Source organism: Musca autumnalis, unplaced genomic scaffold (genome assembly GCF_047663935.1).
Source record: "Musca autumnalis isolate F117 unplaced genomic scaffold, ASM4766393v1 scaffold_126, whole genome shotgun sequence".
NCBI classification, from domain to species: Eukaryota; Metazoa; Arthropoda; class Insecta; order Diptera; family Muscidae; genus Musca; species Musca autumnalis.
The window spans coordinates 31,395-44,704 of NW_027411674.1; the positions used below are offsets into that span (position 1 = coordinate 31,395).

A 13,310-nucleotide genomic window follows, 5' to 3' on the forward strand; every position below is an offset into this window, starting at 1 on the left:
AACCGCACTGACACACACTCTACCTAACTGGTCCTAAAACACTCAATCATCTGTAAATAGCCTCTAAACTCTATTCAAGATATGCCAAATCATATAAAAAAACCCTGAAAACAATAATTCAATTACAATATCTCATTAAACTCACTTCCTTCATAAAATATAAATAAACACACTAAATATGCTCTCTCTGTTTTCAGGAACACACAAAAAAATGTCGGAATGCCGAAACAAATGCAATGACAAAGGCTTCGAAAATGCAGACTTACACAGGTGGGTATACAAACCAATCAAACTCTCCAATATAAACTCCAAAACATTCACTTTGTCTCCAAAAAGTAAAAGCTTCTTTCTCTTTCAGATGACTTCTTGTAACTTAAACTTGAAAATGGGAATGATTTGCAACCTAGACTTCTTGTAACTTAAACTTGAAAATGGGAATGATTTGCAACCTAGCGGACAAAGATCCAAAGGACACTGAATAAGCTTTCCACAAGAAAAATATTCAGGACTCTTAAGTCGGGAATCAGTAACTTCAAGAGACAGACGGACAGGTAAGCAAATCATCTTGGGCTATTTCAATTGACTATTGCATTTAATGATGTACTTCTCTTCTTTCCAGAAACGTCGCTGCTGAATTGCTGCTGTACAACAAGGTGAGCATACCATGACTTACGTCTCTTTCAAGAAAAAACACTACCACCCCAATCCCATCCTACCCCTCAGAGGCCCAACATATTGCCCAGGTTAAGACTTCTGACAAATCTCTCACCTTCCTAAGATGCTCGAACCCCCAAGACGTAGGGCAGCGTTGGAAGTGGCATAAAAAAGGAATTGAGTACCTGATTACTCAGGCCCCATGTTGCGGGCTCCATTTTTGTCCTGTCCTAGGGACCCTTAACGTCTAGAAAAGGAACTAAGTCACTGACGGCGCTGGCTGGCTGACACATTGCGCGGCTATAGCTCAGTCTTTGGGGCCGCAGTTCTTGTCAGTGACACTAGCCCTCGTTAGGGTGGACAAAAAACCAAAACATTATTGCCAGCTGGATGACAAACAAAATAAACAACGGTCATGAATCGTTCGGTATGATTAATTTACCTTGTTGGAGAGTGCTTGGTCAATTGGGCACTTATTAGCTATTGTATGTGCCGGAGAATTTCCACCCCACCATGGTATTCCTTCTCTCCCACAGTATTATGGAATACCCCAAATTCACCCTACCTGCTTGCGTCTACATTTTCTTACCTTTTAGAAGTTTAGTGTGCCATTCTAAAAATCATAGAAAATTTCAATATACGTTATAAAAAGTTTTATTAAAAGCCATTCTCTTTCACAAAACATTCAATTTCATATTAAAACGCAATAATTCATAAATCGTATTTAACAGAAAACAAATTTTAAAGAAACAACCTTTAAATTTATGCAATTATGAATTCCAAATTAGCAAAACCAAAAAAAAAATCAAAATTACTGTTGATCTGCTAACTAAGTATTCGTATTCGTATTTGTAAAGGTAAGTAGTTTCGGTTAATAGTATTAGCGTTTAATTATATTCCAGATTAAAGTACGAGATTTAAACATGCCTGTTTCATGTATTAATATCTTTTTTTCTCTTTTTTCAGGTTTGAAAGGATAACAAACGGGGACAAATACGTGTTACAATGTGAGTCTGGCAAGCTGAAAGAATCCACCTAAACCCTAGCTGGAGCTCAAACACGAGTTTCCTGGCCTTTCTACTCCAACAATAAATGCGGTGAGTATACGTAACACTAATTTCCCACTTGTTCTCCCTTTTCTTACTAAAGCACTTTCTCTTTTCTTATATTTTTAAGCTTACGCTTTTCGGGAATTTAATTAATTGGGCTGTCGTCCGTCTATCTGTCTTGGTTTGCTGTACAAAATGTCTGGGAAGATATACCAGAGCATGCCGGTCTGGTCATGCATCGACACTGCGCCTCCCTCGTCGGATTGGATGCGTGATGAGTGTGGCACCAGGATTGTAGCGGCTGACAATATTATTTATCTTACTTCATTTTAATTTTTTGTTAACGTTCTCAGTCGTTTTTATATTTTAAGTTTGTGTAATTTTAAGTTATGTTATGTTTCCTTTTTTGTTTTAATTGTATTCTTGCATCATAACTTGTTTCAGTGTTCTTTTCGTTTCAGATTTCATTTCAAATTTAATATTTTAATCTTTTTTTATTTCAGGTATTGAATTTTTAACTCTCGTTTCAGGTAATGTAGTTTTTGTTAAATTAGTTATAGTGTTCAATGTTTGTATCTTTTTATTTATTTTCAATAAAAGTTCACAGAACATCAAAGATTAAAATGTTCACTGCGCTTTTTTATCTCTCTGGTAGCGTCCAATCATCTTCATGGGTAATGTAAAAAAGGACAGATTTTCCTATCATTTTCTTACAGGAAATTTCCTCCATTTCCATTCCTCTTTTTATTTCCCCTCATTGACATTCTCTCAACCTATTGACATCCTACTAAACAGCTGTTCTAGTGAATGGCAAAACAAAATGCTCTTCTTCTTCGCATTTAACCCTTCAAAAGGCGCACACCACACCTTTCGAAGATAGATGTAGAAGCAACCATGTCTCAAGAAATACAAGGGTCAGCTTCGTCAAATTAATCACATGTCCATATGAGAGCAAATATATCGTGACCCATAATATATACAGTCTCGTTTCTTACGTCGTTTGTTAAGCTAATTTTGACACACAATCCATGCAATTTATATGACGATATCGAATTCCGTCTCGAAGATAGATGCAGAAGCATCCAAGTCTCAAACAATACATGGGTCAGCTTTGTCAAATCAATCACATGTCCATATGAGAGCAAATATATCGTGACCCATAATATCTGCTGTCTCGATTCTTACGTCGTTTGTTAAGCAAACTTTGACACACAATACATGGAATTAATATGACGATATCGAATTCCCTTTCGAAGATATATGTAGAAGCAACCATGTCTCAAGAAATACAAGGGTTAGCTTTGTCAAATCAATCACATGTCCATATGAGAGCAAATATATCGTGACCCATAATATATACAGTCTCGTTTCTTACGTCGTTTGTTAAGCAAATTTTGACACACAATCCATGCAATTTATATGACGATATCGAATTCCGTCTCGAAGATAGATGCAGAAGCATCCAAGTCTCAAACAATACATGGGTCAGCTTTGTCAAATCAATCACATGTCCATATGAGAGCAAATATATCGTGACCCATAATATCTGCTGTCCCGATTCTTACGTCGTTTGTTAAGCAAACTTTGACACACAATACATGCAATTTATATGACCATATCGAATTCCTTTTCGAAGATAGATGTAGAAGCAACCATGTCTCAAGAAATACAAGGGTTAGCTTTGTCAAATCAATCACATGTCCATATGAGAGCAAATATATCGTGACCCATAATATCTGCAGTCTCGCTTCCTACGTCGTTTGTTAAGCAAACTGTGACACAAAATCCATGCAATTAATATGACGATATCGAATTCCCTTTCGAAGATAGATGTAGAAGCAACCATGTCTCAAGAAATACAAGGGTCAGCTTCGTCAAATCAATCACTTGTCCATATGAGAGCAAATATATCGTGACCCATAATATCTCCAGTCTCGTTTCTTACGTCGTTTGTTAAGCAAACTTTGACACACAACCCGTGCAACTTATATGACGATATCGAATTCCCTTTCCAAGATAGAAGCAGAAGCATCCATGTCTCAAGAAATACAAGGGTCAGCTTTGTCAAATCAATCACATGTCCATATGAGATCAAATATATCGTGACCCATAATATATACAGTCTCGTTTCTTACGTCGTTTGTTAAGCAAACCTTGACATACAATCCATGCAATTTTTTTTTATTTACGTTATAAAAAATATATACATTCAACTTATGCATAATGCCTCAGCGCCAATTGGCATGTAGAGGCTAGTTGGCAAAAAAAAAACATGTTTATTTGTATACATTAATATGTTTTATATTGTATTTAATGATTTTTTCATCAGAAGCATTTATTCACACGAAATATTATGAAATAAAATTTTCAATATGTAATAATAAAAATTGCTTTAAGTTGTTTTTAAAAGATGAAAGATTATGACACATTTTTAAATGCTGTGGTAAAAGATTAAACTCATGACTACCGGAATTTTCTACTCGTTGCTTGGTAGTCTCGGTACGACACGAAGTTGTAAACTGTTCCGAGTATTAAATGTATTTCGATTCCGCGTAAATTCAATTGTATGATGGCCAATTTTATATAAGCATTTAAATACATACATCAAAAGCTGATATTTATAGAGAACATAAACAGGTAAGGCAGACTTAAAAGTTTCTTCAAAAAGACGTTGTGTTGAGTGAAGTATAGGCAAATCTGCTACAAGCTTCAGAGCTCTGTTTTGTAGACGCAGAGATATCAGATTTGAGGTTTTTTTGTATGCATATACCACTGCTAAATAATTAAGATGACTCTGTACTAAAGTCTGGTAAATTAGATATTTCGTGTTGTAATCAAATTTATATTTAAATTTGTATAGTATGCCAAGAGCTTGTGAAATTTTTGTTTTCAACTGGTTTATATGTTTATCCCATGAAAGATTCGATTGCAAAACTAAGCCCAGATATTTTATCTCATGTACCTCTTCTATAATGTTACCACAGATGTTAACGCTAAAGGTTGAGTAAAAATTACCTTGCGGTCGAAACCGCATTAATTTTGTATTTCCTTCATTTATATATAAGCTACTAACTCTCATATATTCCGAAATAAGCGCTGCATCCCTTTCCATGTAGCATTTAAGAACAGTTTCAGATTTGTATGGGTAAAATATACATATGTCATCCGCATACATAAATAATCTACCATACAACTGTAGATTTATAAGGCCATTGACATATATAATAAACAATAATGGTCCTAAAATGCTACCCTGTGGTACACCATATTTGACTTCCAGCATCTCACCTTTACTTTCTTTGATTTGAACAAACTGTTTCCTGTTTTGCAGATATGATTTAAAAATAGAAACGTCATTTATACCATAAAATTTCAATTTTTCTAATAAAATATTGTGGTCAATCATGTCAAAGGCCTTTGACAAATCATAAAAAAGTCCAGCTACCCGATATCCTTCATCAAGGGATTTACAAATATAATTGAGCACGTTAACTATAACCTCCTCCGTACTACCACCTTTTCGGAAACCATACTGGTTTGGGTTAATCAGATTATGATGATGAAAGTAGTCGGTTAGCTGGTTACATATAACCCTCTCACAAACATTATTAATAGCGGGTAATACCGATATGGGACGAAAGTTGTAAATTACATTATTAGAACTTATTTACGGTATTGGCGTAACCTTATGACCTTTAGAGAGTCTGGATACTGACATGTTCGAATTATAGCATTAAATATTTGCGTGAGATGTTGTAACAAATATGCTCTACACTCTTTTATATGACGATATCGAATTCCGTCTCGAAGATAGATGCAGAAGCATCCAAGTCTCATGAAATACAAGGGTCAGCTTCGTCAAATTAGTCACATGTCGATATGAGAGCAAATATATCGTGACCCATAATATAAACAGTCTCGTTTCTTACGTCATTTGTTAAGCAAACTTTGACACACAGTCCATGCAATTTATAAGACGATATCGAATTCCCTGAATGAATGCAGAAGCATTCATGTCTCAAGAAATACAAGGGTCAGTTTTGTCAAATCAATTACATGTCCATATGAGAGCATATATATCGTGACCCATAATATCTGCAGTCTCGCTTCGTTTGTTAAGCAAACTTTGACACACAATCAATGCAATTTATATGACGATATAGGATTCCGTTTCGAAGTCAGATGCAGAAGCATCCAAGTCTCATGAAATGCAAGGATCAACTTCGTCAAATCAATCACATGTCCATATGGGAGCAAATATATCGTGACCCATAATATCTGCAGTCTCGATTCTTACGTCGTTTGTTAAGCATACTTTGACACACAATCCATGCAATTTATATGACGATATCGAATTCCCTTTCGAAGATAGATGCAGAAGCATCCATGTCTCAAGAAATACAAGGGTCAGTTTTGTCAAATCAATTACATGTCCATATGAGAGCAAATATATCGTGACCCATAATATCTGCAGTCTCGCTTCCTACGTCGTTTGTTAAGCAAACTTTGACACAAAACCCATGCAATTTATATGACGATATCGAATTCCGTCTCGAAGATAGATGCAGAAGCATCCAAGTCTCATGAAATACAAGGATTAGCTTTGTCAAATCAATCACATGTCCATATGAGAGCAAATATGTCGTGACCCATAATATCTCCAGTCTCCATGCAATTTATATGACGATATCGAATTGCCTTTCGAAGATAGATGCAGAAGCATCCATGTCCCAAGAAATACAAGGGTCAGTTTTGTCAAATCAATTACATGTCCATATGAGAGCAAATATATCGTGACCCATAATATCTGCAGTCTCGCTTCTTACATCGTTGGTTAAGCATACTTTGACACACAATCAATGCAATTTATATGAAGATATCGAATTCCGTCTCGAAAGTAGATGCAGAAGCATCCAAGTCTCAAGAAATACAAGGGTCAGATTTGTCAAATCAATCACATGCCCATATGAGAGCAAATATATCGTGACCCATAATATCTGCAGTCTCGCTTCTTACGTCGTTTGTTAAGCAAACTTTGACACACAATCCGTGCAATTTATATGACGATATCGAATTCCGTCTCGAAGGTAGATGCAGAAGCATCCAAGTCTCAATAAATACGTGGGTCAGATTTGTCAAATCAATCACATGCCCATATGAGAGCAAATATATCGTGACCCATAATATCTGCAGTCTCGCTTCTTACGTCGTTTGACACACAATCCGTGCAATTTATATGACGATATCGAATTCCGTCTCGAAGATAGATGCAGAAGCATCCAAGTCTCATGAAATACAAGTGTAAGTTTCTTCAAATCAATCACATGCCCATATGAGAGCAAATATATCGTGACCCATAATATCTGCAGTCTCGCTTCTTACGTCGTTTGTTAAGCAAACTTTGACACACAATCCGTGCAATTTATATGACGATATCGAATTCCGTCTCGAAGATAGATGCCGAAGCATCCAAGTCTCATGAAATACAAGGGTTAGCTTTGTCAAATCAATCACATGTCCATATAAGAGCAAATATGTCGTGACCCATAATATCTCCAGTCTCGTTTCTTACGTTAATTGTTCAGCAAACTTTGACACACAATCCATGCAATTTATATGACGATATCGAATTCTGTCTCGAAGGTAGATGCAGAAGCATCCAAGTCTCAAACAATACATGGGTCAGCTTTGTCAAATCCATCACATGTCCATATGAGAGCAAATATATCGTGACCCATAATACCTGCAGCCTCGTTTCTGATGTCGTTTGTTAAGCAAACTTTGACACACAATCCGTGCAATTTATGTCACGATATCGAATTCCCTTTCCAAGACAGAAGCAGAAGCATCCATGTCTCAAGAAATACAAGCGTCAGCTTTGTCAAATCAATCACATGTCCATATGAGAGCAAATATATCGTGACGCATAATATATACAGTCTCGTTTCTTACGTCGTTTGTTAAGCAAACCTTGACATAAAATCCCTGCAATTTATATGACGATATTGAATTCCGTCTCGAAGATAGATGCAGAAGCAGAAGTCTGATGAAATACAAGTCTGAAGAAATAAAAGGGTCAGCTTCGTCAAATCAATCACATGTCCATATGAGATCAAATATATCGTGACCCATATCATCTGCAGTCTTGCTTCTTACGTCGTCTGTTAAGCACACTTTGACACACAAACAATGCAATTTATATGACGATATCGAATTCCGTCTCGAAGATAGATGCAGAAGCATCCAAGTCTCATGAAATGCAAGGGTCAACTTCGTCAAATCAATCATAAGTCCATATGAGAGCAAATATATCGTGACCCATAATATCTGCAGTCTCGCTTCTTACGTCGTTTGTTAAGCAAACTTTGACACATAATCCGTGCAATTTATATGACGATATCGAATTCCGTCTCGAAGATAGATGCAGAAGCATCCAAGTCTCAAACAATGCATGGATCAGCTTTGTCAAATCAATCACATGTCCATATGAGAGCAAATATATCGTGACCCATAATATATACAGTCTCGTTTTATACGTCGTTTGTTAAGCAAACTTTGACACACAATCCATGCAATTTATATGACGATATCGAATTCCGTTTCGACGATAGATGCAGAAGCATCCAAGTCTCAAGAAATACATGGGTCAGCTTTGTCTAATCAATCACATGCCCATACGAGAGCAAATATATCGTGACCCATAATATCTGCAGTCTTGTTTCTTCCGTCGTTTGTTAAGCATACTTTGACACACAATCCCTGCAAATTATATGACGATATCGAATTCCGTTTTGAAGGCAGATGCAGAAACATCCAAGTCTCATGAAATGCAAGGGTCAACTTCGTCAAATCAATCACATGTCCATATGAGAGCAAATAAATCGTGACCCATAATATCTGCAGTCTCGCTACTTACGTCGTTTGTTAAGCATACTTTGACACACAATCAATGCAATTTATATGACGATATCGAATTCCGTCTCGAAGATAGATGCAGAAGCATCCAAGTCTCATGAAATACAAGGGTCAACTTCGTCAAATCAATCACATGTTCATATGAGATCAAAAATATCGTGACCCATAATATCTGCAGTTTCGCTCCTTACGTCGTTTGTTCAGCAAACTTTGACACACAATCCATGCAGTTTATATGACGATATCGAATTCCCTTTCGAAGATAGATGCAGAAGCATCCATGTCTCAAGAAGTACAAGGGTCAGTTTTGTCAAATCAATTACATGTCCATATGAGAGCATATATATCGTGACCCATAATATATGCAGTCTCGCTTCGTTTGTTAAGCAAATTTTGACACACAATCAATGCAATTTGTATGACGATATGGAATTCCGTTTCGAAGTCAGATGCAGAAGCATCCAAGTCTCATGAAATGCAAGGATCAACTTCGTCAAATCAATCACATGTCCATATGAGAGCAAATATATCGTGACCCATAATATCTGCAGTCTCGCTTCTTACGTTGTTTGTTAAGCATACTTTGACACACAATCAGTGCAATTTATATGACGATATCGAATTCCGTCTCGAAGGTAGATGCAGAAGCATCCAAGTCTGAAGAAATAAAAGGGTCAGATTTGTCAAATCAATCACATGCCCATATGAGAGCAAATATATCGTGACCCATAATATCTGCAGTCTCGCTTCTTACGTCGTTTGTTAAGCAAACTTTGACACACAATCCGTGCAATTTATATGACGATATCGAATTCCGTCTCGAAGATAGATGCAGAAGCATCCAAGTCTCATGAAATACAAGGGTCAGTTTCGTCAAATCAATCACATGTCCATATCAGAGCAAATATATCGTGACCCATAATATCTGCAGTATCGCTTTTTAAGTCGTTTGTTAAGCAAACTTTGACACACAATCCATGCAATTTATATCACGATAACGAATTCCCTTTCGAAGATAGATGTAGAAGCAACCATGTCTCAAGAAATACAAGGGTTAGCTTTGTCAAATCAATCACATATCCATATGAGAGCAAATATATCGTGACCCATAATATCTGCAGTCTCGTTTCTTACGTTGTTTGTTCAGCAAACTTTGACACACATTAATGTAATTAATATGACGATTCCCTTTCGAAGATAGATGTAGAAGCAACAATGTCCAAGAAATACAAGGGTTAGCTTTGTCAAATCAATCACATGTCCATATGAGAGCAAATATATCGTGACCCATAATATCTGCAGTCTCGCTTCTTACGTCGTTTGTTAAGCACACTTTGACACACAATCTATGCAATTTATATGACGATATCTAATTCCGTCTCGAAGATAGATGCAGAAGCATCCAAGTCTCCTTGACATACAATCCCTGCAATTTATATGACGATATTGAATTCCGTCTCGAAGATAGATGCAGAAGCAGAAGTCTCATGAAATACAAGGGTCAGCTTCGTCAAATCAATCACATGTCCATATGAGATCAAATATATCGTGACCCATATCATCTGCAGTCTTGCTTCTTACGTCGTCTGTTAAGCATACTTTGACACACAAACAATGCAATTTATATGACGATATCGAATTCCGTCTCGAAGATAGATGCAGAAGCATCCAAGTCTCATGAAATGCAAGGGTCAACTTCGTCAAATCAATCATAAGTCCATATGAGAGCAAATATATCGTGACCCATAATATCTGCAGTCTCGCTTCTTACGTCGTTTGTTAAGCAAACTTTGACACATAATCCGTGCAATTTATATGACGATATCGAATTCCGTCTCGAAGATAGATGCAGAAGCATCCAAGTCTCAAACAATACATGGATCAGCTTTGTCAAATCAATCACATGTCCATATGAGAGCAAATATATCGTGACCCATAATATATACAGTCTCGTTTCTTACTTCGTTTGTTAAGCAAACTTTGACACACAATCCATGCAATTTATATGACGATATCGAATTCCGTTTCGAAGATAGATGCAGAAGCATCCAAGTCTCAAGAAATACATGGGTCAGCTTTGTCTAATCAATCACATGCCCATACGAGAGCAAATATATCGTGACCCATAATATCTGCAGTCTTGTTTCTTCCGTCGTTTGTTAAGCATACTTTGACACACAATGCCTGCAAATTATATGGCGATATCGAATTCCGTTTTGAAGGCAGATGCAGAAGCATCCAAGTCTCATGAAATGCAAGGGTCAACTTCGTCAAATCAATCACATGTCCATATGAGAGCAAATATATCGTGACCCATAATATCTGCAGTCTCCCTTCTTACGTCGTTTGTTAAGCATACTTTGACACACAATCAATGCAATTTATATGACGATATCGAATTCCGTCTCGAAGATAGATGCAGAAGCATCCAAGTCTCATGAAATACAAGGGTCAACTTCGTCAAATCAATCACATGTTCATATGAGATCAAAAATATCGTGACCCATAATATCTGCAGTTTCGCTCCTTACGTCGTTTGTTCAGCAAACTTTGACACACAATCCATGCAGTTTATATGACGATATCGAATTCCCTTTCGAAGATAGATGCAGAAGCATCCATGTCTCAAGAAGTACAATGGTCAGTTTTGTCAAATCAATTACATGTCCATATGAGAGCATATATATCGTGACCCATAATATCTGCAGTCTCGCTTCGTTTGTTAAGCAAATTTTGACACACAATCAATGCAATTTATATGACGATATGGAATTCCGTTTCGAAGTCAGATGCAGAAGCATCCAAGTCTCATGAAATGCAAGTATCAACTTCGTCAAATCAATCACATGTCCATATGAGAGCAAATATATCGTGACCCATAATATCTGCAGTCTCGCTTCTTACGTTGTTTGTTAAGCATACTTTGACACACAATCAGTGCATTTTATATGACGATATCGAATTCCGTCTCGAAGGTAGATGCAGAAGCATCCAAGTCTGAAGAAATAAAAGGGTCAGATTTGTCAAATCAATCACATGCCCATATGAGAGCAAATATATCGTGACCCATAATATCTGCAGTCTCGCTTCTTACGTCGTTTGTTAAGCAAATTTTGACACACAATCCGTGCAATTTATATGACGATATCGAATTCCGTCTCGAAGATAGATGCAGAAGCATCCATGTCTCATGAAATACAAGGGTCAGTTTCGTCAAATCAATCACATGTCCATATGAGAGCAAATATATCGTGACCCATAATATCTGCTGTCTCGCTTCTTACGTCGTTTGTTAAGCACACTTTGACACACAATCTATGCAATTTATATGACGATATCTAATTCCGTCTCGAAGATAGATGCAGAAGCATCCAAGTCTCATGACCGTTACTTTTAATTTTAAAAATTACCGCATAATATAATTTATTAATTTTAGAAGAAAAAAACACAAAAATACGTATTAACTAAAATTGTCGGATTTAAATCTTCATATAACAAAAACTACTTCAGGTATCAGTACAAAAATTAAGATTCTTCTTAATTAATATGTTTTCTATCACTCCCCATCAATAAATTTGTTCAACGAAGTATTTAGTTTTTACCATTTTTGGCCACTGTCGTGACACTGTGTGTCGTTTGTTAAGCATACTTTGAGACACAATCAATGCAATTTGTATGACGATATCGAATTCCGTCTCGAGGATAGATGCAGAAGCATCCAAGTCTCATGAAATGCAAGGGTCAGTTTTGTTAAATCAATCACATGTCCATATAGAAGCAAATATATCGTGACCCATAATATCTGCAGTCTCGCTTCTTACGTCGTTTGTTAAGCAAACTTTGACACACAATCCGTGAAATTGATATGACGATATCAAATTCCGTCTCGAAGATAGATGCAGAAGCATCCATGTCTCAAACAATACATGGGTCAGCTTTGTCAAATCAATCACATGTCCATATGAGAGCAAATATATCGTGACCCATAATATCTGCAGTCTCGTTTCTTACGTTGTTTGTTCAGCAAACTTTGACACACATTAATGTAATTAATATGACGATATCGAATTCCCATTCGAAGATAGATGTAGAAGCAACCATGTCTCAAGAAATACAAGGGTTAGCTTTGTCAAATCAATCACATGTCCATATGAGAGCAAATATATCGTGACCCATAATATCTGCAGTCTCGCTTCTTACGTCGTTTGTTAAGCATACTTTGAGACACAATCAATGCAATTTATATGACGATATCGAATTCCGTCTCGAAAATAGATGCAGAAGCATCCAAGTCTCATGACCGTTACTTTTAATTTTAAAAATTAACGCATAATATAATTTATTAATTTTAGAAGAAAACAAGTAAGCAAAGGCTATAGTCGGACAGGGCCGACCATACGATACCCTACACCACTACCCTGCGAGTTAGCTTTCAGCAAATCAAAGTTTCTTTTGGACAAATAAGCTCATTGTAAGAAATAAATTTTTGGGGTCTGCAACCTTATCACATTAAGTTTAAATAACAATATAATAATTGTTCCACAAACATCACAGAAGGGACAGGGCGTGCACCGCGATTCATATTACAGCAATAGTATGGGCCTACTGTTTATCGCCGAGTCCGAAAGGCATGTCTTAAAACACCACCTGTAGAGAAGATGTACATGGTTGAAATACTCAGAAAATGTCGCC

The 13,310-nt window shown here is 36.6% G+C and overlaps 1 long non-coding RNA gene across 1 annotated transcript; it reads left to right on the forward strand.

Annotated features, from left to right (window-relative positions):
- The first annotated feature begins 228 nt into the window (after positions 1 to 228).
- LOC141391822 (uncharacterized) lies at positions 229 to 1,836 on the forward strand. The gene is made up of 4 exons (XR_012409723.1): positions 229 to 270; positions 359 to 551; positions 620 to 653; positions 1,621 to 1,836. It is a non-coding gene; the product is annotated as an uncharacterized lncRNA (long non-coding RNA).
- The last annotated feature ends 11,474 nt before the right edge of the window (positions 1,837 to 13,310 follow it).